Raw genomic sequence first — 27,474 nt, 5'->3', positions numbered from 1 at the left:
CACAAAAAAGGCAATGATAAAACAGAAGAGAAGCAAAATAAATTCTGGTGAAACTTTGGGGAAATGGGAGCTCTTATTATATTGTTGGCAGAATTGAAAAGTGGTATAACTACTGTGGGGAACATCACGAAGCTTCCTCAAAAATCTAAAAATGAATCTCCAAGATAATAAGAGCAGTGGCACAAACATCTGCCCACGTATGTTGATTGCAGCATTATTTACATTAGCAAGAAGATAGAAGCAACCCAAGTGCCTATCAACAGGTGAATGCTTTACCAAATTGTGATGCATGCATAGAACATAATACTATTAAAGAATAATGAGAAGTCTACAAAACATTTGATAATATATGTCTCTGGAGGACATTATGGTGAGTGAAAGAAGTCAGTCACAAAAGAACAAATATTGTCTGGCCTCACTCTTATAAAAAGTCTAGTATAGGTATAGACACAGTAACATTTGTTGTTGGTTACCAGGGACTGAAGGCGGAAGCATGGGAGATAATTTTCTATATAGTAGACACAAGTTAGTTTGGGTGGGGAAAGGCAATACCCAACGTGGACGAAGACTGCATACCTGTCCACAGCGAATGAAGCCACCAGAGCAGTGTGACCCTGTCATACAGTGCCTCGTGTTGTGCCCCCCCAACCATAAAATTATTTTCACTGCTACTTCATAACTGTAATTTTGCTACTGTTATGAATCGGGTGACTCTTGGGAAAGGGTCATTCGACCCCAAAAGGGGTCGCGATCCACAGGTTGAGAACCACCGCATAAAGCATACTCAAGAAGTAAGGGGGCAATTTCAGTAATTGCCATAATATCGACTTTTTGCAACAACAATGATAACAACCAAGAATGCATGTGGTTATGTGGACACATATGTCTAAAAAGGCACATCCGAGATATGAGTGAGCATGTACTCATAGGCATATGTACATACATATGTGGGCAAATTTATATGCCCACATGTATAGTATGCCATATAGAGGGCACAGTTATAGATACTACCTAGATATAGCCAAACAACTTTTGGGATAGGTTTATTGGGTTTGAAGTCTTGGGACCATAGCCTTGAGGGATACTAACTTGGTCAATTGGCATAACATAGTTCACACAAACAATGTTCTACATGCTGGTTTGATGAGTAGTGTCTGAGCTCTTAAAGGTTTGAAAGTAACCTGTACTATCTATCATCTCAGGGGACATCCCCAAAGACAATGTTCTACATTCCACTTTAGTGAAGAGCAATGAGGTTCTTAAAAGCCCACAAGCAGCCACCTAATGTGCAACTATTGGTTTCTCCCCATCCCAAGAAAAGAAAAAGGATAAAGATGTAAAGACAGAATGAAACAATCAGTCCAAAGGACTAAAGGGCTACATGAGCATCAGTCTCCACAACCATGAAACCAGAGGACCAAGAGGGTCCGGACCACCACTCCACTGAAAGAGGACACACTAGCAGGTCCTGGGCAGGGTGGAAGAACCCTGTGGAACAAGACTGAAAACCGTAAAAGAGACCAGGCTTACTGGTCAGATAGAGACAGGTAGAGCCCCAACATTATGGCCCTTGGTGACCCTTCAGGTCTGAAAGTGAATTAACCCCGCCTTTGATCAATTAAGATAAAAAGATAGCATTTCCTTAGGCACAAAGTGCAGAGGGGTAGGAAAGAAGAAGGAACGGAAACAGGAAACAGAAGAATAAGTGACGGAGCATTGTGGGGATTGCAATGGATGAATTGAAATCAAATGTGCGTGGATTGCTGACTGTGAACCGATAGGTATTCTGTAACCTTCAACTAAGCTACCATAAAAATTTAAATCACACAGAAACAACTTATGAGGAGCCATCTATAAAAACAATTATTAGTCCGTACCCATCTGGAACAAAAGAGAATAAGGAAACCGAGTCAAAGAAGAAACTATTCCATGGTACTGAAAGTCTCCATACACTGCTTCATACCAATGGAAATGTCTCGACATGCTCATGAAGACAGATACTTAGCCACCAAATGGAAGCGGTCCATATTTATGCCTTTTCAAAAGAAAAGTGATCCCAAAGAATCAACAAAATATAGAGCAATGTCATTAATGTCCCATGCAAGTAAAAGTTTGCTGAAGAGGGTCCAACAAAAGTTGGGCAGTACCTTGACAGGAAGCTGCCAGAAATTCAAGCAGGATTCAGAAGAGGATGTGGGAAAAAAGATTCATTGCTGATGTCACATGGATCTAGGCTCACACCAATGAATACCAGAAAAATGTTTACTTGTGCTTTATTGATTTTGGAAAGGCATTCAATTAGGTGGATCATAACCAACTATGGATAACATTGAGAAGAACAAGAATTCCAGAACATTTGATTGGGCTTCTGTGGAATTTGTACATGGATCAAGAGACAGCTGTGTGAACAGAACAAGGGACTACTGCATGGTGTAAGGTCTGGAAAGGTGTGAGTGAGGGTGCATCCTCCAACTCTACTGTTCATTCTGCATGCTGAGCAAATAATCAGAGGAGTTGGACTGTGGGAAGAAGAATGGAAGCATGTGGTATCAGGTTTAGAGGAAAGCTTATTAACAACCTGTGCTGTAGATAACAACCTCGCTTGCTGCAAGTGGGGAACTTGATGATGAAGATCAAGAATTGAAGCCTTTGGTATGGATTACAATACCGAACTCAATGTAAAGAAAACCCAAATCCTCATATGTGGACCAGAAGGTGACCCCATGATAAATGGGGAAAAGATTGAAGTTGTCAAGGATTTTATCTTGCATTAATCCACAGTCAATTGTTCATGGAAGCAGCAGTCAAGAAATGAAATGACAAAAAAAAAAAAGAAGAAGGAGAAATCAACTGACACGCGGCTTTAGGTAAGTCTGTTGCTCTTTAAAGTGTGGAAAAGCAAGGATGTCACTTTGAGGACTGTGGCGAGCCTTACTCAAGTTATCGCGTTTTCAGTGGCCTCAGATGCATGTGAAAACTGGATATTAAATAAGGAAGACTGAAAGAGGAATCAATGCATCTGAGGAGTATTGAACGTACCATGGACTGCCAAAAGAACAAACAGACCTGTCTTGGAAGAAACACAGCCAGAGTGCTCCTGAAAAGTAAGGACGGCGAGGCTTTGTCTCACATACTTGACGTGTTATCAGGAATGAACAATCCCTAGAAAAGTACACCATACTTTGTAAAGTAGTCAGGTGGTGAAAAAGAGGAAGAGCCTTGCTATGGATTAACATGGGAGTAACAACGCACTCAGACATGAGAACAGTTGTGAGGAGGGTGCGGGGTTGGGCCGTGTTTCATTCCGTCCTTAACAACAACAAAACCCCACATAAACCATAGTCTTGTCTAACTTGAGCCCAGAACTGGTGTAGGCTGTGAAATCCCAGCTCCCTTCCTTCTTCAAATCAGGGAAAACCCGAGGCTTAATCTGTATTCCAGACCTCTCCTGATGAATCAGGCTGAGGCAAGGGCTTAACCTGAAATTGAACCCTTGCTTAGCTTCTTCCCCTTCCTTTGCTCATACCCCCCACTACCTTCCTTGATAAACTTCATACTCTGCTTCTGGAGACCCTAGCCTAGGGTCCTGATGAAAGACAGGGCGAGAAAGTTATGATTAAGGGTAGTCATAGTATAGGGTAGACAGAGGGAGTCCAGTCCCAAATCAACAGTCTGTAGAAGTCATTGAGAGAGGAGTCAAAGATGATTGCTGCCATCTGGCTTGGCTAAAGGGGAGTTGTCTTTGAGGTCAGGGAAACAGAAAGCACAAATTTGTGTCGGAGGATGAATTCCATGTTGACATTTTGAAATGGAAGTGCAGCTGATAAGTATGATACTAAGGGAGCAAAAATTGTGCTGGGAATAATAAGTAGAAGAATAAACATTCTTTTCAAAAATTTATATTTGCTTATGGCTTGGTTAAAATTAATGTCAAGATCATTCTAAATCATAGCAACCCCATGTAAGATAGAATGAAACAGTGCTAGTTCCGAGCCAGCCTCAAAATGATTATGTCTGAGCCCATCGCTGCAGTCATAGTGTCAATCCATCTCATTGAGGGTCTCACTTTTTCCACCGATCCTCTTCTTGACCAAGCGTGATATCCTTTTCCAGGGACGGGTATCTCATGATAAGATGTCCAAATTATGTGAGATTCCTGTGGGACACCCACCCCATGGATCGTGTCGCTAGAGCTAGAGGTATCTTTGAGACCTGCTTCGCCACGCTGCTGGTGTATACATCACTTGAGCTTGGGACTGTCAGATCCTGTTGTCTGGCTGACTATTGGTGACCTGACCTGTTGTTTCCTGCCTGTGGCAGGATTGCCTGCATTGCTCTACAGAAGACTCAGCTCTCTGCTCGCTTGACCTTGGACCCAGCAGTCCTTGTGAGTTGAAGGAATTCCAGTAAATTAACTGTTCCATGGAAGTGAATTGAACTGAGCCCTCTGTACTACTGTGTGGACTAATTAGCTGTTGTATTCCTTCGTGTTGCATACATCTATCCACATATATATAAAATCATAAATGTCCTGTTTTTGTTTCTCTAAAGAACCCTGTCTAACCCAATGTCCTTTTCCCGGGACTGGCATCTCATGATAATATGTCCAAATTATGGATAAACTATCCATATGCGCCCTCTAAGGACAATGAATAAGGAAGATGACCAAAGAAGAATGAACACATTTTGGCGATCCTTCCTTCAAGACTGATTTTCTTTTTCTTCTGGACGTCTATGGTACTTTGAATTTTCTTGGCCCAAACTATAGCTCAAATGTATTAATTCTTATTCGTTGTCCAGCTTTCGCAGGCATATGAGGCAATTGAAATACCGTGGCTTGGGTCAGGTACACATTAGTACTCAAGGTCACATCGTTGTTATTTAACACTTTAAAGAGGCCTGTGCAGCAGATTTGACCAATACAATGCATTGTTTGATTTCTTAACTACTGCTTCTATGCGTGCTGGTTGTGGATCCAAGTAAAATGAAATGCTTGACCCCTTCAATCTTCTCTCCATCCATCCTGGCGCTGTCTGTCGGTCCAGTTGTGAGAGTGTTGGCTTTCTTTACGTTGAATTGCAATCCATACTGAAGCCGGTCAACTGATTTTCATCAGCAAGTGCTTCGTGTCCTCTTTCCTTTCAACAATCAAGTTTTGTTAGCTTCATATAAACGGAAACCCATAGTGACCCTGGCTGACATGGTAGAACTACCCCTGTCAGTTTCCCAGGCTGTAAATCCTCAGGAGAGCAGAACGCCTCATCTTTCTCCTCGGGAACGGTCTTCAAACTGCAGAACTTGGGATTATTAGCAGCCTAACTGTTAACCCACTATGCCACCAGGGCTCCTGGCCATCTGCATAAAGCAGGTGGTCGCACTTTCCCCCAGTTCTTACACCACGTTCTACTTCATTTAGTCCAGCTTCTCACATTATTAAACGTCTGCAGCACTGTCTTCTCATTTTGAGGTGACTCCCAGTAGTAGACGAAAGTCTCAGATACTTGGCTACATTCACGTCATTACAGTCAACTCTAATTTGAGGAGGACCGCTCTTTCCCAGTGGTGTTTTCAGGGCCTGGTGGCATAGTGGGTTATGTCCTGTCCTGCTCCTGCAAGATCAATAGTTCCAAACCGCCAGCTGCTCTGCGGGAGGAATATGACACTTTCTACTCCCAGACAGGGGTCCGGTCCTGCAAAGCCACCGGGGCAGTTCTAGCCTGTCCTCCAGGGTCACCACCAGTCAGAATTGACTGGATGGCAGCGAGGTCTTTCTTGTTCCAACCTGAGGGGTCATCTTTGGGCACCACATAAGCCAATGTTACAAGGCTATTCAGAAGGTTCTCAGTGGTTAATTTTTTTATTTTTTATTTTTTACACTTAGACTCAGTGGTTAATTTTTAAGAAGCAGACTACCTCTGCTTACTTCCTAGTCTGTTCTTTGTCTAGAAGCTCTGTTGAAACCTGTTCACTCTGGGTGAACCGACTGGTATTGGAAATACTGGTGGCATCGTTTCCAGTATCACAGCAACACATAAGCCACCACAGTATGACAAAGTGACAGACTAGTAGGGTCTTTAGGTGACAAAACCAAGGATATACATATCCTTGTTTTTAGATACACACATATGTGTGTGTGTGGATAGAGAGAACTACTTTCATGAAATATTATTTATGTGCTACTTTTTCTTCTATGATTTTCTGTTTGAATATTTTATTTTAGTTGCACAGAAGAAGCTGGGCTTAGCCCAGTCAATGAAGTTCAGAGTTTACCAATAGATTTTGACTCACAATTCAAAAGACTTTTGGAAAAATTCCCTTAAGGAGCATAAGAGACTATTGTTATTATTCTATTTTAAAGATGAAGCTCTGAGAATCTAAAAGTCAAGGGAGACATTCTGTGGAGTATGAGAGTAGACAGAAGTCTGCAAATTTAGGAAAATTCCCCAAAAAGGGAGCTGCTAGGTAAACTCACCCCCTTCGAGAAATAAAAGTCTGTGGAGAAACACACATCACCTGCAAATGGGTGCCACAATAAGGAGTCACTTGCCTTATCTGCTTTAAGGGAAAGTTTACTTCCTTATTCCTATTTTTTACATACAAAGCATACAAGTGTTCAAAATTGCAGGTCAGCTTATGAGGATTGGATAGTTCCTTGCAAACCATGCTGTTTACAGCTAAGGTCCCTCCCTTGGGGCTGTTTATGACGCGTTGGGTCCAAAGATTAGACCTGGCGTACACCTGTTGGTCAGGCATACTTATGAAAAGCTCCTCCTTCTGCTCTCAAACATGTTCTGGTTTGAGCACCCTTCCCCATACTCCAAACGCACTGTCATGAAGTCAGTTCTGACTCCTAGCCACCCTACAGGACAGAGTAGGTGTGCCCTTGTGCGTTTCCCAGGCTGTCACTCTCTACAGGAGTAGGAACCCTCACCTTTCCTCCATGGAGTGGCCGTCGGGATTTCCAGCTGCTGGCTGCCAGCTGGCATCCTGCCGTGTAACCTGTTATACCACCAGGGCTCCAGAGCAGGGCACTCTTAGAACCAGCCGAACACCAACCGCTAACCCATGGCCTCCAGTCGACTCTGACTCATAGAGCCCTAGAGAGGGGTTTTAAGACTGTAACGATTTATGTGACCAGACTCACCCTCGATGCCCCTTGTCCCCCAAACCTTGTAGTTAGCAGTGCAACCCCAAACTCACAAGATAGGCTTGGTGACCTGCCTCTGAAAGACCACAGCCTGCACAACCTCAGAGTGCAGTTCATACGGGGCTGTCGTGAGTCAGACGGGACTTCAGAGGAACCGACAGCAACAGCAGCACCGCTGGCTTTGAAGATGGGGGAAGGTGCCCGAGTCAAGGAATGCGGACGGTGCCCAAAGCTCGAAGCTCAGAAAGGGCACTGCCAATTCTTCCCTAGGTCTCCGGGAAGGAACGCAATCCTGCCAGCCCCTTGGTCTTAGCCGAGTGAGACCCCCGTCTGACTTGACATCTAGAACCATAAGTTAATACTTAAGAAATTAAAAAAAATTTTTTAGAACACCCAGTTTGTCACTGCAACGGTTGAAAAGTGTCACAGTAGCAATCCATCCTTAGCTAAGGCATGATTCTAGACTTCTGTGTGCCTCGTCGGTAAGTGAGGAGTAAGCCTAGTGGCTACATCATAAGGTTGTTGTGAAGACTGAAGGGTTTGTGCAAGTAAAATGCTTTCTGGTTCATGGTAATGTTTACTAAAGGTTGCTGATGAATCTTGCCATATTGGATCCCTGTAAGAGGCAGAAGAGGCTATTGCTATTCTAGTTAAAGATGAGGTGCTATGAAACGGAAGCAAAAAAACCCGCCTGCCACATGTTTGAGCCCACGTTAGGCACTGGGTTTCTAACCAAAAGGTTGGTAGTTCAAATCCACCAGCTGCCTCACGGGAGAAAGAGAAGGGTATCTGCTAATGTAAAGATTTACAGTCGTGGGAACTGTAAGCCAGGATGCTATAAACCAGTGAGTGAGCAAGAGGGAGGGGAAAAGAGGTGATTAATGGTTTCTATAAAGTTTCTATGAGTTTCTATGAAGGGTGATGGGAAATTTTGGAGAAGGATATTGTTTGTAAGCTGAACGTGATAAACATAAAAAATTACTGAATTGTGCATATGAAGACTGTTGAGATGGGGAAAGTTTTGCTACAAACATGTTTGCCACATGTTTACATACAGACACACAGACGTGCCTGGGCATGTTCCAAGTCCTGAGCCAGGTATCCTGACACCCCCGCTCCGATTTTCCTCTCTTAGCAAAATGGAAGCACCATAGACATCTTCGCAATGAGGAGTAAGCCATGGCCAGAGCAGCATTAGGTTTAGATCCTAAAAAGAGCCCTTTATGGATGGGGGATGGTATATGAATTAGTGAAACTACTTCTAAGAATGCACAACGAGGTGTTCTAAAGTGGATTATTCGTGCCTCCATTACTTAGCAGATGCGCATTAGCTGGCGCACAACTGCAACAACAACCACCGTAATGCCACGTGGCATTTAGGGAGCCCTTGAGGTGTAGTGGTGACGAGCTCAGCTGGCACCAGAAAGGTCAGAAGATTTGAACCCAGCTGCGACTTCCCTGGAGAAACATGCGCCCAGCTGCTTCCGTAAAGAAGTCCAGCCTTGGAAACCTGGTGGAGCAGCACTCCTCTGCCTTAGAGCACCCAATGTGCTGGACTCAACTTGATAGCAAGGGTATGTGCCCTTTGCTGTTGTAGGCACTTTGGTAAACAAATAGAGTCATCTTTCCTGGGCGCTTATATTTCAGTGTGCCTCTCCCCAACTAAATACACACACATAAAATCTCATTGAGTTCATGCTGACTCATAGTGACCCTATAGAACAGGGTAGAACTGCCCCTGTGGATTTCCAAAACTGCAACTGTTTATGAGAGTAGAGTCTATATACACTGTATATACAAACACATGGATAGCCAGAGACATGAAAATTTACAGATGTAGCTCTGTATGTATGTGAGATCAAGTGCTTTAAAGAAAAGCAAATCCAGGTAAGGAGCTAAAGAGTGGCAGAGGGCAATTGTAGACAGGGAGTTTCACAGGGGTTCTAGGACTGATGTGAATGAAGGCGGAATAAGGCATGTGACTACCTTCAGGGAAAGTCTAAAGGACAGAGGCATCAGCACGTGTAAAGGCCCTGTGGCACCAGCCAGGGGAAAGGGCAGTGTTTAAAACAGTTTGGAGAAAAGAGCAGTATGATTGGAGCCCATAAAAGGATGGGGCAGAAAGAAGATGGGGTCAGATTCCTGGGGCCTCCATTATGTAGAAGTCTTTGAGTTACGATTAGAGTTAGAAGTTGATTTTCATCTGGGAAGCCATCGGAGTACTTTGAGTAGGACAAAGATATGGCCTAATTTAAGCTATAAATATGATAGCCTATTTCAACCCCGAGAGACACCGTGGTATTACATCTCGCTCTCCCTGGCCGCTCCTGCCTGCAGCTGGCCGAGGCATGCTTCCACTTCCCAGGAAGCAGGGAGTGCTGTCTACAAAGGCAGAAACAGCCCAGGGCAGGGGCCAGGATCCTGTTGTAGTTAATCAACAGCCAGCCTGGGGAAACTACTGCTGCTACTTAATAATAGCTGATGGGTTTATCAATTCTTCTATCAAAATGTCATTATTGACATGATGTTGCACTTGCCACTGGACTTCCATATATCCTCACTGATTGTGAACTGTGCTCTAACTGAAGATCCCCACCCCTGGCTCCCCGTGCTCCCCCTGGCTGCGGGCAGAGTTTTCCATCTGAGGTTATTTGTAGACATGGAATTGTGGTTGTGAATATTTCTTCCCTTACTTGGATGCTCGCCCAGGATGGTTTAATTTGAGTGCCAACAAATTTGCACCTGCTCATAGGGTTTTTATGGGTCTTTTCCAGTAGGTTGGCCAGGAAGCTGTCTTCTACAGTTCTTGGGATATATGAATGAGCATCACAACTATATGTTGAAGCATCCCAATTGGCATTCTGTTAATTCCTGGAGTCTTTAAAAATTTTTAAATTTTTTTACCAATGCCTTCACTGCAGCTTGGACTTCTTCCATTAATATTATTGGTTAGTATTCATATGCTACCTCCTGAAATGATTGAACATTAACTGCTTCTTTTTGGTACAATGACTGTGCATTCCATTCATCTTCTTTGGAAGTTCCTATGTCCTTCCTTATTTTGCCCATAGGATCTTTCGATATTGCAACTTGAGGTTTGAATTTTCCTCCAGTTCTTTCAGCTCAAGACATTCTGCTTCTGTTCTTCCCCTTTTGTGTTCTAGCTCCAGGTCTTTGCGCATAGTATTGTAACACTTTATGTGTAACACATTAAAATACTTTGTCTTCTCCAGGTGCCTTTTGAAATCTTCTGTTCGGCTATTTTCATTTCTTTCCATTACTTTTGCTATTCTACTTTCAAGATCAAGTTTTAATGTCTCTTCTGATGTTCATTGTCATCTTTCCTTTTCTTCTTGTCTTTTTTAAAAATTCATTTTATTGGGGGCTTGTACAATTCTTATCACAATCCATCCATCCATCCATTGTGTCAAGCACTTTTGTACATTTGTTGCCATCATCATTCTCGAAACAGTTGCTTTCGACTTAAGCCTTTGGTATCAGCTCCTCATTTTTCGCCCTCCCTCCCTGTCCCCCTCCCTCATGAACCCTTGATAATTTGTAAATTATTATTATTATTTTGTCATGTCTTACTCCTTCTTGTCTTTTAATGACCTTTTGCTTTCTTTATGTATGATGTGCTTGATGTTATTGCACCATTCATCAGGCCTTCAGCCATTAGTGTTCACTAGTCAAAGGTTCTTAACATTCAAGCGGACTATCCTTAAGTTTGCATGTTGGCACTATAGACTTGGTTTAATTTTCTTCAGCTTCAACTTGAACTTGCATATAAGTAATTGATGATCTGTTCTGTAGTTGGCTCCTGGTTTTGTTTTGACTGATGATATTAAGCTTCTCCATAGTCTTTTGACAAATGTAGTAGGTGTACATGTATAGATGTCATCTGTGTATATGAAAAAGGCCTATGCAATGAACAAATCATTGGTTTTGCAAACTTCCCTCACTCAATTTTCAAGCTTCGTTTCTATCACCAAGGTTATTTTTCCCCAGATATTGAGCCTTCTTCTTCTTCTTCTTTTTTTTTTTAACCAATGTTCACATTTCAATAACCAGTAGCTATTAATGCATCTCAATTACATGGTTATTCATTTCAGGCCAAAGAAATTGCTAAAAACAGACAATTTTTTATCCTTGGCATTAGTTTTGTTATTGTTGTTTTTAAAGTTGCATTAATTAGTTTTCTTTGTAAGAATCTGGATATTATCCTATTGCTGACATTGTGGTATTTCAGAATTAATCTTGAAATATTTTTTAAAAAATATTCTTTTGACATTGAACATGACACCATTCCTGTTCAATTTTTCATTCCTAGCACAGTACCATATATATAAATATATAGTAGTATTACATTATAAATATATTATATTATTAATAGATATATGTATATAATGCTATATATATATATTATTCAAAAGGGTCACTGCCAGCCCATTTCAGCTCACCATACCTAGAAAATTGATCTTCATACATTCCATTCATTTCCAATTTTCCTGAATCCATACTGTACACATTCTATTCTCTAATTACTAATGAATGTTTAGAACGATTTATTCTTATTTGAATTGTGCCACATCACCAAATGAAGGTCCTGAAATCTTTACACTTAGGGACAAGTATCTCGAGTCCCTCCAATGTGAGGTGCTTATCTTCATGTATTATGTCAGGCAATGTTTTACCTCTATTCATAAGGTTTTCACAGGGCCCCCCTTCCCCCCCAAAAAAGTAGGTGCCTAAATTTCAATGAATTCAACAGTTGGAAGTCTATGCCAGGAAATTAGGAACCAAGCTATCTGACCAATCAGAAGAGATTCATATCTGTGCCATTCTGAAGAAAGACAACCCAATGGAATGTAGAAATTATAAGACAATATAATTAATATCACATGCAAGTACAATTTTGCTGAAGTTCCTTTCAAAATGGTTGCAGCAGTACACTGAGAGGGAGCCACCAGGCATTCGGAAGAAGATGTGGAGTGAGGAATATCACTGGTGACTCATTGGTGACATCAGCTGGAGCGTGACTGAAAGCAGAGAACACCCAAAAGATGTTTACTTGTGTTCTAGTCGATAATGCGGATCGTAGCAAACTATAGATAACATTTCAAAGAATGGGAATTGCAGAATACTGACTTGTGCTCACACGGAACTTGGACATAGACCAAGAGACAGTCCCGTCAATCAGCACAAGGAGACAGTGAGGAGTTCCAAACCAGGAAAGGTGTGCATCAGGGTTAGAGCCTCTCCCCATGCTTATTCAGTATGTATGTAAAGCGAACAATCTACGCAGCTGGACTATGTGGAGAAGAATGCAGCATCAAATGCAGCATCACGATGGGAGGAGGGCTCATTAACAGCCTTCAATATGCAGATGACCCACTCTTGCTTTCGGAAAGCAAAGAGGCCTAGAGACACGAATGAAAGTCAAAGAATGCATTCCGCAGTGTGGATTACAACTCGGTGTGAAGAATATACAAATCCTCACAGCTGGACTAATAAGCAACATCACGATCGATGGAGAAAGGTTTGGCATTGTCAAATATTTTATTATACTTTACCTACAATATAAACTCATGGAAGCAGGAGTAAAGAAGTCAAAGGGTGTATGTATTGCATTGAGCAAAGCTGCTTCACCAGACCTCTTTTAAAATATTAAAAATTAAAGATGTCACTTTGAAGACTAAGGTGTACTTGACCCAAGCCTCCATCTTCTCCATGTTCTCTGTACCTGTGATAGCTGGACAGTGAATTAGGAGACCCATTGATGCATTGAAACTGTGGTATTGAAATGACTGGGGACTGCCAGAAGGAAGAACAAATCAGTCCTAGAGGAAGTGCAACCAGAATGCTCCTTCGAAATGAGGGTGGCTCCCCCCAACTACCAGGACCCCAATTCTGCCTTGCAGACCTGGCTAGACCAGATGATGCACAGCGGTACAGATGGGAATTGGAAACGCAGGGAATCTAGGATGGATGAACCACTCAGGACCAGGGGTGACAGTGGCGATACCAGGAGGGAAGGGGGCTGTAGAAAGGGGGAATTGATCGCAGGGAGCTCCATATAACCTCCTCTCTGGGGGATGGGCAACAGAGGGGTAGGTGAAGGGAGACGCCTGGCAGTATAATATAAGATATAATAATAATTTATAAATTATCAAGGGTGCATGGGGGAGTGGGAAGGGAGGGGGAAGGGGGGAAGGAAAATGAGCTGATCCAGGAACCCAAGAAGCAAGCGAATTTTGGGAATGATGAGGGCAACAAATGTATAGATGTGCTTTACACAATTGATCTATGTATTGTGATAAATTTTATGAGCCCCAACAAATTGATTAAAAAAAAGAAAAAGAAATGAGGGTGGCAAGACTTCCTCTTACGTACTTTGAACCTGTCATGGGGGGACCAGTTCCCTGAGAAGGACAGCAAAAAGAGAAAGGCCTTCTACACAATGGATGGACACAGAGGCTGCAGCAAGGGGCTCACGTGACAACAATTGTGAAGGTCGCTCAGAACCAGGGAGCGTCTCAAAGGGTCCCTATGACTGCGAGCCAATACAAATGGCACTGCTTATCTGAATTTAGGAATCATAATAGTACCGAAGCCTCTGGATTGTACAAGCAGTTTGTGGTAAGCTGTTAATGACAAGGTTAGCGGTTAGAACCCACCCAGTAGGGCTGCCTGAAAACGAACTGGGCATCTGTTTTCTTAACAAGCACAGCCAAGCAGTTCTATCTCAACACATGAGGGTGTCGTGAGTGTCAATTGACTCGATAGCAGCAGGTTTGGAGCCCGTCTTCAAACTAGGTCATCCCGGTTCTACCCTCTGCTAAGTATGACACTGAATTTCAAGGTTTGTCATCTCTACATGTATGTAAATAGCCAGAATTTTGGAGGCCTTTAAAAAATGCCAAAGCACTGACAACTAAGTACTTTGTCCCCATGGAAATGCATTCCCTAAGCAAAAGAAAAAAAAATCTCCCAAATTCTTCACCTACATATTTGCATAAATTGGCCAGGCCAAAGACCCCCTAGTAGCCTGATACCAGCTGACGTCAGGAAGGTAAGGGCATGGTCCAATCACATTACTAATGGTTTATTTTCTATCCTCCTCCTACCTCTTCTTAAAAGCTTTATTGTAACTAGTTCCCATTAAGCTCCACCCCTCTCCCCCCCCCCCAGAGTGGTCCTCTTTATGCATGTAAAATAACTGCTCAAAATAAACCCTGTTTTAACGTCTTTGCATTCTGATCATTTTTCACAATATTGTCCATTTTATCTCCCTACAAAGGACATGATTAGAGAAAGTAGAGTCATCAGCATCGCCATTTTTCTCTGTATTCTGAACCAAGGAACAACACTTGGGCATTTCTTTAGATTTGTCAGCACAAAACTGGGCCTGCGGAAAGCACTATGGTAGCATTCAGGTCACAATGAAATACTGGTTCTCTTGTTTAAGACACCGCTGAGTTGGTATCGACTCAATGGCAGTGAGAAGCAGCAGCCTCGGTGGCCATGTGGGGAAACTGTTGGACTACTAACTGCAAGGTTGGTGGTCCAAACCCACCAGCAGCTCCTTGGTAGAAAGATGAGGTTCTGTAGAGCTTTACGACCGTGGAACCCTTCAACCTTCACGGTCAATAAATGGACTTGATGGCCGTGGGTTTGGCTTGGTTCAACCTCGTTTATGGAATCTCTCATTGGTACGACGTCCTTGGCTGCTAACCAAAAGGTGTGAGTCTATCCTGAGACAATCCTCCAGTGCCTCTGAAGAACGTCCTGGAGAGCAGCCATTAAAAACTCCATGGAACATTGCTAATCTTGACATCCACAGAGCTGTCAGAGCTTGCAATGGATTCAAGGGCAACTTCCTTCATACTCATTAGACACCATCCAGTCAGCTAAAGAAGGCTCACTTCTTAAAACCCAAAAGGAAGTTCTTGCACTTTCTCCTTAAGGTAGAATCGAAGATTCCTCTTTAATAACATGCACACAAGAGTATTTTATGTCTTGTTGACGCGGCAATGTTTTTCTTCAGGTTAGTTTTTCAGCATTACTTTTTAACTAACAAAAGTCATCTGTTAAAATGCATTTTAATTCCTCTTTTCCTCCATACAAAATGATCTTTTAAATTCAAATAAAGACCAAATTATAAAAATTCACTCCTTTAAAATATTTATCAAATTAATCTGATGAATAATAAATTGTTCAGATCTTAGGTTAGTTCTTGTAATGGATAAAATTATATACCCCAAAATATGTGTTGAACTCCTAATCCCCTATGCTTGTGAATGCAATACTGTTTGGAAATGGGGTTTTCTTATGTAAATTAATTCATGACCACATAGGTAGTGGATTTTAAATTTAATCTATCCTGCTCTGACTTACAAGACACACACGCAGGAGACAAACACCATCTGAGGATTGTCTACAAACCAAGGAATGAAGGAATCCTGGGACTACTGACAAAGAAGGGCCAGGCGTGTCTGAGATCCTGATCTGGACTGGTAGCCTGTAGAATTGGGAGAAACTAAATGGTGTTGCTGACAGCTTCCCACGGTGGCATTTGTGCTACACAAGCACTCAGACATTAAGGTCGTTTCTTTCTATTTGTCATTTTATGTCAGTATACTGGAGATTAAATGATGAAATGCTGACAAATCAATTGCAATAATAATAAATAAATAAATAAAAGAATGAATAAAGCCCGTCTTAGTGCACCCCCAGCTCAAGACATGGTTTTTCCACTATTCAGGAGATAGAATTAATATCATCAGACGCCTGTGAAACAAGTATTCGGAAACTATTTACTATACTCAGTTGCTTATAAAATGACTCATCTAAATGTTCTTTTTATGCATTGTGTACTCCTGCTATTCTAAATATTTGAATACTCCAACTGACCAAATAATAATATGATATAACCAACAAACTAAAACCTCTGCGGTGTTTGTTGATGCTGAGGCTGATGACCTTGGGTGCTACAGAGGGGAACTGCTCCCTGAGGCGTTCTCGACAATGGTCTTTACTGAAGATGAGGTCACCAGTCCTCTCTTCTGTAGCACTGCAGGAGAGATTTGAACCCTCAGCCTTCCGGGCAATCCCTTTGAGCCACTCGGGGACCTAATGCCATCGAGAGATAATCTATTTCCAAAGAATCATAATTTTGAGCAGAGAGTAAGAATGTAATCAACATAAATCGAGGAAAAAATAGATGGCCAAATAACTCCATGATTCACACACACATTTTCTTTCATTATAATTTGTTTCCCTAATTATATGTAAAATGTTCCTTTAATTGTGATTTTGCATTTTTACCCACAGTTTCTGTTTTTATTTAATGTTTTTTCATGCCTACAGTTTAATGGTTTGAAACTTGGTGTAGCATACTTCAATAGGTACTCGTGCAGCTATTGAGTTGATTCTGCCCCATAGTGACTCTATGGAACAGAGCAGAACACCCCTGTGGGTTTCTGAGGCTGTGACTCTGCACAGGAGCAGAAAGCCTCCTCTTTCCCCCTTGAAGCAGCTGGTGGTTTCAAACTGCTGAACTGAGCAGCACAACATGTACCACACAGCCCCCACGCCACCCCAGGCTCCGTGACTGCATAGAGTGAATATATTTGATCTCTCTTTGCAGGGAAGGGGAGAATTTAATGTCAAAGTCTCTGGGCCCAGGGTTATAAATATGAAATCCTTCATGGGCCAGCAGACTACGGATGAGTGCCTATGCTAAGAATGCTAGAAACGCATAAGGAAATCTGATTTCGACTAGCTTCAGGGATGCGCAATTGATGGAAAATATGCTGGACACATTGCCAGAATGAGGCAGTTTATCCGTGCTAAGTGTGCTCAGAGACAGGTAAGATCTCGGTAAGTGAGCAGTCAGGGAATGCATGCCGAATCGGAACACAGGCACCTTTCACAAGACCAGCACATGAAAACCTTTCTTCAATATTAGAAAACATCTCCAAAAAATGTCATCATCTTAATGGTATCCTTAGCTACTGGGTTAAAAAGAAAAACTTTTGTAAGATAGGTCATATCTCTAAAACATCATCAACTTTATTACGGAAATATAATAAAATTCAAATGTCATTCCTCAAGACAATAAGAAACAATAATGATAGCAACCAACCCATGTACCAAAAATACCCGACCAAAAAAGCAATCGCCTAGAAAGCAGGTGTGAATACTATCTTTTGAACTCAGAATGAGTTTTAAACAATTGAACGACACCCCCCACCCCCACCCCACACCCCTTTCTTTTGAGACTGGACTTGATAGAGTGCGTGGCAGAACGTCTGGCTAGAGAACAGTTTTTTGCATGGTGTGTAACGTCCTTTAAGGCCCTATCATTATTGACATTGCTGTGCAGTTGGCTAGAGCATTGCTCAGGGCTGCACAGTGCACACTGGTGCATGTCCAGCTCCAGCAATTGGTGACCTAGGAATGCATTTCCGTTCAAAGCAAGCAACAGTTATTTGTATTCTTGAACCATCAGCCATCACAAGTCATTTTGTATAAACATACTTTCCCAGTGTGTAATCAGACTCATCAGTAATTTGCCTCTTCCCCCTAGGCCATCCGGAAATTCTATCATGGAGAAAAAGCTCCAGTGTGCTCTAGTTTCCCAACCCAGCCCCCACACTGACTGTCAATGTTTATTATGTTTTTCTTCTTTCCCTGTTAAAAAAAAGTTGTCCAGCATTCAAAACACACCATAGAGTCTGGATCCCCACTGAAAGACGCAAAGATGAGCACAGGGTGGCTGGATATCGGAGCAGGTAGCAGGGAAACGTTTGAAGGGACGTTTCCTTGCCCACAGCCTGCAGAGGAGGCACTGGGCTAGGTGGAAGACTCCACCTGTTAGTGATGTCTGAGTCTCGGTCCAGGGTCGGAAACGTCCAGAGTCAGAGAGCTCTTTCCCAGCAGTGGGACACTCCTTCAAACTGAGCAGGAAGCCCCTGGGTTACATATAGCCCAACCTAAACTCACGGCCTCAAGCCCATTCTGATTCATGGCGACCCTATAGGGCAGCACAGAACTCCCCCCATGGGTTTCCAAAACTGGAAATTTTGACAGGAGTAGAAAGCCTTGTCTTTCTCCCATGAGTGGTTTCAAACTGCAGCCCTTGGGGTTAACAGCCCAACCCATAACCCACCAGGCCACGGTGGCTCCTTTTTTCAGATTACAGTTGCTATCAAAAGAGCCTACCTCCAGACACAAGCAGGGAAAGATGGAGGCGGTGCAAAGCAAAGGGCAGAGGATAAAACGGGTGGTCTTTACCTGCTGTGATGTGGCTCTGTCTTCCGCCCTCCTGCCTGATCAGTAGGGACAGGGACAGCACAGGGCTGACCTCTTCAGTGGCTTAGCCTGGCCATGTGTGTGAAGCTGCTGGCCAGCTGGGCTTGCTCAAGCCAGTGAAGCTATAAATAAGGCATCTCCAGAGGAACAGCCATCCACAGGAGATAAGAACTCAGCCCTTCTGTTGTACACGCCTTTTAAGGTATCCAAATTAAAGGACCTCAGCCGCAGATGCAAAGGGGCTGCCAGTTCCCCATTTGGTGTGCTTACTTCAAGGACATCCCAGCCCTCTCCCATAGCCCAACTCTCAAAAGAATAGCCCTGGGGGTGGAGACTGGACAACAATCAATAGCAAGGGGTCACACACTATCAGACAAACAGCAGAGCAGACAGCAGCCTAGCAGGCTGACACATGACTGTGTCCCTCAGAGTGAAGACTTGAAAGACAACGGCTAGCTATAAAACTAAGCGGCTGGAGGCGATTGCATTTGCAGGCACAGGAGTGAGAGTCTATTTCCATTAGGCCACATCGTGCCTCTGAGGTCTGGAGTCCTTGGGTGGTTGGTGCAAAGAGTTAACTGGTGGGGCTGCTAACTCCAGGGTTGGAGGTAACTAGTCCACTAGCGATGCCTCAGAATAAAGTCCCGGCGATCTGTTTCTGGACAACCAACTACTGAAAACCCTGTGGAGCCACTTCGACACTCACACATCCGGATGAGTTGGCATGAGTTGAACCAACCCGCTACCAACGGGTGGTTCGGTTATAATGATTGCAGTCAGTTCTTGGTGACAATAATCACGTACATGGGAGTGTAATGGGGTATATATGATTGTAGTCAGTTATACATCATTGTTATCATGAATATAACCTTCACCCACACCCCCAAGACTTGATACATTCTTCCCAAATGGTTTATGTCCTAACTTTTTATTTCCTAGAAATGCAGTTGGCTCATCATTCTTATATGGGATTCAAGAGCCTCCAATTTGAAACTTCTCTGATGATAGAATATATTTAAAGAAAGTTCCCTGTCTCCCTCTCCTCTCTGCTCATGTATAATCATAAGAATGTCTTAAGGTACAAGTAATGTTCTCTATGAAACTAAAGGGAGGGGGAAGACTGATTTGGGGCACAATAGTGCTTGAGTCATCCTTAGTGCCTGATTCTGGAATACGCACTGCAGGAGTTGGTTGGGGGTGTGGGGACAAGCACGAGTTCAACTTCTCTGAAGGACTATTTGGCAGTGGTTGTAGGTGTTGATACAACAATCCCATGTCTGGGAATGTATTGGAAGGAAAGGCTTATGGACATGGGCCAAGAGAGAGCTACAAGGATACTTCTTGAAGCTCTTTTTATAATTGGGAAAAATTGAAACCAACCTGTATGACTAACAACAAAGAATATTTAATGACCTAGAAATAACATGTATGGTGTGTTGGTAATAAAAAGCAGGATTTCCTTTGAGAGAGAAATGGTATGTCTATCTTATATTACTACATCAGATTCTGATTTTCTATAAGGGTATGCACCAAATGTGAAATACTGGTTTTGACTGGATAAAGGGTGGCTGTGTTAGACAGGGTTCTCTAGAGAGACAAAACCAGATTGCTAATAATTTTATATATAGATATATATAGATATAGATATATAACACAAGAAATAAATAGTTAAATTATAAAGCAGTACAAATGGCTCAGTGTAACTCACTCCCGTGAGACAATTGTGAGACACTGGCGTCCTTCAAGTCTTGAGGACTGCCAGGTAGTCCTCTGTAGAGTAATTCAGGCTATCCGGGCACAGGCAGCAAACAGCAAGACAGATCACCAACAGTCAGTCAGATGACAGGGCCCGACAGTCCCCAGCTCAAGATATGTAAATTTCAATTGTGTGGCGAAGCAGGTCTTGAAGGAACCTCAAATGACAGCGACACAGTCCATGGGTTAGGTGTCCCCACGTAGTGTAGTTTGCAAATTGAGGCAAAGAACAAGCAAGGCAGCCGCACACTGGTCCGCTGATCAAAGAACAAGAGACTAGAAAGGCGAGGCTCGCCAAGCCATTTATCTCTCTGCCCTTCAATTAATCCCACATGTATTTATCGGCCAGGTTGGCACAATAAACTAACTACCTCAAGCCACCCCTTGCCAACCTGGCACCTGTACACAATTCTTTAGCCATATATAATTATATAATTCCCAGACATTAATGAAATCACACTTATACTTATCATCAAACACCTATCATACATATAAATGAAAACACACTGAGTCCAATTGTATCTGATAAGGCATACATGAACAAAGGAAAGATATGCAATAAGCACATAAAAAGAAAATACACTGACAATTACAAACCTCGCTTTTGCAATTGATCACGTGGTCATAACTGATAGGTAGAACTACCTCCTTCTACTACCCATTCTGTATTACCTTTGCCCTCAGCAAGCACCTCAACTGGCTGTGGTTTTTTGCCTGGTGGGGTGACCTTCATTCCTGAGGGGTCTGGGTCATTATACGTCCTGTCAGGATTGGGGTGCTATAACTTACTGTTTACTTTAATCACAGGGCATGGTAGCACTAAGAGTCAGCCTATGGGATCTCCTGGATTCCAGACATATTCTCCTTTATCTCCATTATATAACACCAGTCCAATTTCTCCTTGGTAATCAGGATCAATCACACCACTCAGTACAGTGACACCCTTCCTAAGCTGTTGATCCAAAGGCATGAGAAGCCCAAAGTGGCCAGGAGGCATTCTCAGCTGCCAGTTCAGTGGAATCCGTGCTGTGTTTCCGGATGGGAGAGTTCCTTCCTTCAGGACCAGGACCTCCAGGCCTGAGGAACACAGGGTTGATGGGACAGGAAGCAAAAATGCTGTGAGTGGATCACTAGGAGCAATAGGGAGTGGTACCACTCCAACTTCCACCCCTTGGTTCCTGGATCCACGAATTCTGGCTATTGGAGACACAGCACCATATATTGGCCACTGGTTTAGAGCATATACAGCTTCCTGGAGAACATTGCCCCAGCCCCGCAAGTTGTTGCCACCTAGTTGGTGCCATAATTGTGTCTTTAGGAGCCCATTCCATTGTTCTATCAAGCCAGCAGCTTCAGGATGATGAGGAACATGATACGACCAGTGGATTCCATGGGAATGGGCCCATTGCTGCACTGCATTTGCTGTGATGTGAGTTCCTTGATCTGAAGCAATGCTATGTGGGATGCCATGCCGGTGGATGAGGCATTCTGTAGGTCCACGAATAGTAGTTTTGGCAGAAGCATTGCATGCAGGGAAGGAAAATCCATATCCAGAGTAGGTGTCTATTCCAGTAAGAACAAAATGCTGTCCCCTCCATGATGGAAGTGGTCCTGTGTTATCAACCTGCCACCAAATTGCTGGTTGATCTCCCCGAGGAATGGTCCCATATCCTGGACTCAGTGTTGGTTTCTGCTGCTGGCAAATGGGGCACTCAGCTGTGGCAGTGGCCAAGTCAGCCTTGGTGAGTGGAAGTCCATGTTGCTGTGCCCATGCATAACCTCCATCCCTGCCACCATGTCCACTTTGTTCATGTGCCCATTGGACGATAACAGGAGTGGCAGAGGAAAGAGGAGGACCAGTCTCCACAGTGCGTGTTATCTTATCTACTTGAATGCTAAAGTCCTCCTCTTCAGAGGTAATCCTTTGGTGAGCGTTCACGTGAGATACAATTACCTTTACTTTCTTGGCCCATTCAGAGAGGTCTATCCACATACCTCTTTCCCACACCTCCTTGTCACCAATTTTCCAATTATGGTCCTTCCAATTCCCTGACCATCCAAACCAAGCCATTAGCCACAGCCCATGAGTCAGTATACAGTCTCACATCTGGCCATTTTTCCTTACATGCAAACTGAACGGCCAGGTGCACTGCTCGAAGTTCTGCCCATTGGGAAGATTTCCCTTCACCACTGTCCTTTAGGGAAATCCCAGAAAGGGGCTGTAGTGCTGCTGCTGTCCACTTACGAGTGGCATCTGCATATCGTGCAGAGCCATCCGTAAACAAAGCATGACTTTTTTGGTCTTCAGTTAAAGTATGGTAAGGAACTCCCTAGGAGGCCATAGATACAGACTGGGAGACAGAAGGTAATGTGACAGGAATGGAGACTGTGGGCATTTGGGGCACTTCTTCATGCAGCTTACTTGTCCCTTCAGGTCTTGCTATGGCCCGATCGCATATATACCACTTCCATTTAACAATGGAGTGTTGCTGTGCACGTCCAACTTTATGATTCTGTGGGTCAGACAATACCCAGTTCATGATAGGTAGTTCAGGCCTCATGGTGACTTGGTGGCCCATGGTGAGGCATTCAGTCTCCACCAAGACCCAGTAACAGGCCAACAGCTGTTTTTCAAAGGGGGAGTAGTTGTCTGCAGAAGATGGCAGGGTTTTCCTCCAAAATCCCAATGGTCTATGCTGTGATTCACCAATAGGGGTCTGCCAAAGACTCCACACTGCATCTTTATCTACAACTGACACTTCTAGCACCATCGGGTCAGCTGGATCATATGGTCCCAGTGGCAAAGCAGCTTGCACGGCAGCCTGAACCTGTTTTTGTTGAAGAGCCTTTTCTTGTTCTGGGCCCCACTCAAAATTGGAGGTTTTCCATGTCACTTGATAAATAGTTCAAAGTAGAGCACCCAAGGGAGGAATATGTTGCCTCCAAAATCCAAAGAGGCCCACTAGGCATTGTGCCTCCTTTTTAGTTGCTGGGGGCGCCAAATGCAATAGCTTATCCTTCACTTTAGTAGGAATATCTCGAAATGCCCCACACCACTGGACCACTAGAAATTTCACTGAGCTGGAGGGTGCCTGAACTTTCATTGGGTTAATTTCCCAACCTCTTGTATGCAGATATTGTACCAATGAATGTAGAGTCTTTGATACATCCTCCTTAGTGGGTCCAATCAGCATAATGTCATCAATATAATGGACCAGTGTGACATTTTGTGGAATAGACAGGTGATCAAGGTCCCTTCGGACTAAATTATGGCACAGGGCAGAAGAGTTGATGCACCCCTGGGGGAGAGTTATGAAAGTATTGTTGCCCCTGCCAGGTGAAGGCAAACTGCTTCTGGTGATCCTTCGAGACTAGTATTGAGAAGAAGGCATTAGCCAGATCAATAGCTGCATACCAAGTACCAGGAGAAGTATTAATTTGCTCAAGCAATGAAATCACATCTGGAACAGCAGCTGCAATTGGAGTCACCACCTGGTTAAGTTTATGATAATCCACTGTCATTCTCCAGGATCCATCTGTCTTCTTTACAGGCCAAATAGGTGAGTTAAACAGGGATGTAGTAGGAATCACCACCCCTGCATCTTTCAAGTCTTTAATGGTGGCACTGATCTCTGCAATTCCTCCAGGAATGCGGTACTGCTTTTGGTTTACTATTTTCCTAGGCAATGGCAGTTCTAATGGTGTCCACTTGGCCTTTCCTACCATGATAGCCCTTATTCCATATTTCAGGGATCAATATAGGGATTCTGCCAGTTATTAAGTATGTCTATTCCAATGATGCATTCTGCAACTGGAGAAATAACCACAGGATGGGCCTGGAGGCCCATTGAACCCACAGTGAGGCATACCTGAGTTAAAACTCCATGGATAATTTGACCTCCATAAGCCCCCACTCTGACTGGTGGGCCCTGGAACTAGTGTCAGTTCCGGGCCAGTGTCCAGTAATCCCCAAAAAGTTTGATTATTTCCTATCCCCCAATGAACAGTCACTCTTGTGAAAGGCTGCAGGTCCCTTTGGGGAAGGCTAGAAGAAAGACTAACAGTATAGATCTTCAGTGATGTAGTAGGGTCCTACTTCAAAGGGACCCAGCCTCCCCCTCATTCAAGGGGTTGTGGGTCTGTAAACTGGCTCAGGTCTGGGAATTGATTGAGCGATCGTGTCTGTCTATTCTGCTGTTCACCTGGTCTACCATTCTTTTGCCTGTATAGATCATGTAAATATTTAGTAGATTTCCCATCTATTTCATTCCTAGGGACACCGTGGCTAAGTAGCCAATGCCATAATTCCACACAAGACAGGTTGCTTTGATCACTACGGAAACCTTGTTGTCTATTATAACCATGCCCACCCTGTCTCTGTTGATTCAGTGCTGACACCTGACCTCTACCACCACGGGGACCAATCAGCCCCATTGTGGGCAAATGTCAGAGTTCGCTTAGGGCAGTGCCCACTGTTAATCCTGGTGCAATTACACCAGGAGTGTTAAGAGATGCTGGGGCCCACTTCACAAACTTGTTCCTTACGGTTGTGGTAAAGGGTATGTCCTCAGGACACCCCCTTTTGGGGTCTTTGGGAATATCCTGATAGACCCATTCCAACATACCAATTTCTCTAAGATGCCTTCCTCTACAGTGTACCAAGGTAGGTCAGGTACTTTGAGTTGGTCCAACCTAGGCCATCTGGCAGTCCATGCTTCAGTGAACCAACCAAATAAAGAATTAGACCCTCTCTTAGCCTCTCTTGCAGAGACATTGAAAGAAGAGTCTGTGCTTATCCAGAAACTCAGACCGGTCTAATATTACATTTTGTGCACCAGCATCCCACACCCTTAGTAACCATTCCCAGGGATATTCCCCAGGCTTCTGCCTATATGTATTTGAAAACTCGAGCAGATCTTTATGAGTATAGCATGCTTCTTCTTGTGTAATCATCTCAACCTCATCTTTAGGAGCTTTCTGAGACCTAATTTTAGTGACAGGTCTAGCAGAAATAATCAGTGGTGATGATGTTTCCTGGGTGCTCTCAGCAATATCTTCTAAGGCATCTCCCTCAGGCAATGCTACTGATGCAGCCCCACATGGCATATCAACTTGAATAGTTTAGCTAATCTGCTCAGGTGTGGTTGTGAATTAATACGTTCAGCTGGGAGGGGTGGATCTATTGACTGGGGTGGGTCAATTGTTTCTAGGGGCTCAATATCTTCCTCCTCTGGATCATCAGCCCATATGTTCCCATCCCATGTTTCAGGATCCCAACTTTTCCCAACCAGTGCCCTCACTTTGGTATCAGACACTGCTCTATATCTGCAATTCAGCTGCCGTTATAATTCAGCCACTCGCATAATGAGACTCTGGACCTGGTTCTCAGCAATGTCAGCTCTACTACTAGTGGAGAAAAGGCTCTCCTTTGTAGCACAATGGAAGCTTTCAAATCTGTTAGTCTGCACCGGAGGCGCGCTTCCGAGGCTCTGAGACCATCCCTCTCCTTAATCACACTTTCCATTGTAAGAAGGACCAGCCAACCAGCTTCGCTATACTTGTCATCCTGACAAAACTCCTGGAAAATATCAAATATATGATCACTCAGAGCCTCTCCTTTAACCAGCACCTCATATATTGGTGGCGCTACTATAGGTATTAGCTTTGCTATTTCACACCATGGATTAGTAAATGTAGCAGACTTATCCATGCTTTGGGGTGTTGAAGTAGCATTATTAGTGCTGTTAAGACTAATCAGGCTGGAGACCAATTTAAGAATCCCATATTTATGATTTTATTTCTCTAGAAGCACTCCTGGTACCAAAATGTGTTAGACAGGGTTCTCTAGAGAGACAAAACCAGATTGCTAATAAATATATATATATATATATATATAGATATATAGATAGATAGATAGATAACACAAGAAATAAACAGTTAAATTATAAGGCAGTACAAATGGCTCAGTGCAACTCACTCCCATGAGACAGTTGCGAGACACTGGCAGTCCTTCGAGTCTTGAGGGCCGCTAGGTAGTCCTCTGTAGAGCAATTCTGGCTATCCAGGCACAGGCAGCAAACAGCAAGGCAGGTTACCAACAGTCAGCCAGATGATGACAGGGTCTGACAGACCCCAGCTCAAGAGATGTAAATTCCAATTGTGTGGTGAAACAGATCTTGAAGGAACCTCAAATGACAGCGACACAGTCCACAAGTTAGGTGTCCCACAGATACTGTAGCTTGCAAATTGAGGCACAAAACAAGCAAGGCAGCCGCACACTGGTCCGATGATCAAAGAGCAAGAGACAAGAAAGGCGAGGCTCGCTGAGCCATTTATCTCTCTGCCCTTCAATTAATCCCACATGTATTCATTGGCCAGGCTGGCACAATAAACTAACTACCTCAGTGGCTGATCATAATTTTTTTCTTTTGCTTAGATGTAACCTTGAAGTTAGGTACAATGACTCATACAAGGGCAAGTCAAACAAATGCTACTCGGTTCCCATTTTGCATGCACAGATTTCATGCATTTGGCTTAGTCCTATTAAAAAAAATGCCCCAACAGCCAACTCGTTGGCCTTTGTGTTGACTCTGACTGACAGCATCCCTACTGGCCAGAGGAGCCCTGCCTCTGTGGTTTCCTGACACTAACTTTTTCTGGGAGTAGAAAGTTCATCCTTCTCCCTCGGAGCAGCTCCCATTTCTGTTGACAGCCCAGTGAGTAACCCACGATGCCACCAGGGCTTCTTTTAGTCTCATTACGGTGCCTTCAAAGAAAAACAAAGCCTCTAACCCAAACAGTATCTTCCAAGGGGTTCAGTTCAATTCAAGGCTGAGGGGTTTGCTCAGAAGGTCATGGTGGTTGTTTTATGGGACTCCCAAGGTGTAATCCTGGTAGATTTTCTGAGAGGACACAGGCTGGTTGTGGGGGCTTACTAAGAAGTGTTGAGAAAACTCCTTTGGTGATCAAAAGGCCAGGAACATCACACTTGCTCATTCAATGTGGATAACAAAGGCTGTCTTGAGTTGGGAACTGCTGATTATGGCCCTTCCAGACTTAGGACAAGAACAGCAAACAAACAGATGTATGGGCATATATTTCGTATATCACACAATGCATTAGTTCCATCCTATTAATAAGAGTTGTACAATCCATTGTTGCTTGGTTTTGCTCTGTCTTGTTTTTGTGCATGTTGTTGTCTCCACAGATCTGTCTGGATAGGACAGGCTGGATGAACAATCTGGAGGAGAAAACAA

The 27,474-nt window shown here is 43.5% G+C and overlaps 1 protein-coding gene across 2 annotated transcripts in view; it reads right to left on the bottom strand.

Annotated features, from left to right (window-relative positions):
* FHL2 (four and a half LIM domains 2) overlaps positions 1 to 18,578 on the bottom strand; it is an 86,440-nt gene extending 67,862 nt beyond the window's left edge. The window contains exon 1 of one of the 2 annotated variants that reach the window (XM_045283985.1): positions 18,446 to 18,578. The gene's annotated coding sequence lies outside the window, so the exon portion shown is untranslated. The remainder of the gene's footprint in view (positions 1 to 18,445) is intronic. The other variant, XM_004704332.3, reaches the window with a different exon arrangement.
* Between the last annotated feature and the right edge of the window lie 8,896 nt (positions 18,579 to 27,474).

The sequence above is a fragment of the Echinops telfairi genome, unplaced genomic scaffold (genome assembly GCF_000313985.2).
Source record: "Echinops telfairi isolate 266 unplaced genomic scaffold, ASM31398v2 ScPeMD7_7467;HRSCAF=8505_1, whole genome shotgun sequence".
Lineage (NCBI taxonomy): Eukaryota > Metazoa > Chordata > Mammalia > Afrosoricida > Tenrecidae > Echinops > Echinops telfairi.
This window is presented reverse-complemented; position numbering and strand designations above follow the sequence as displayed.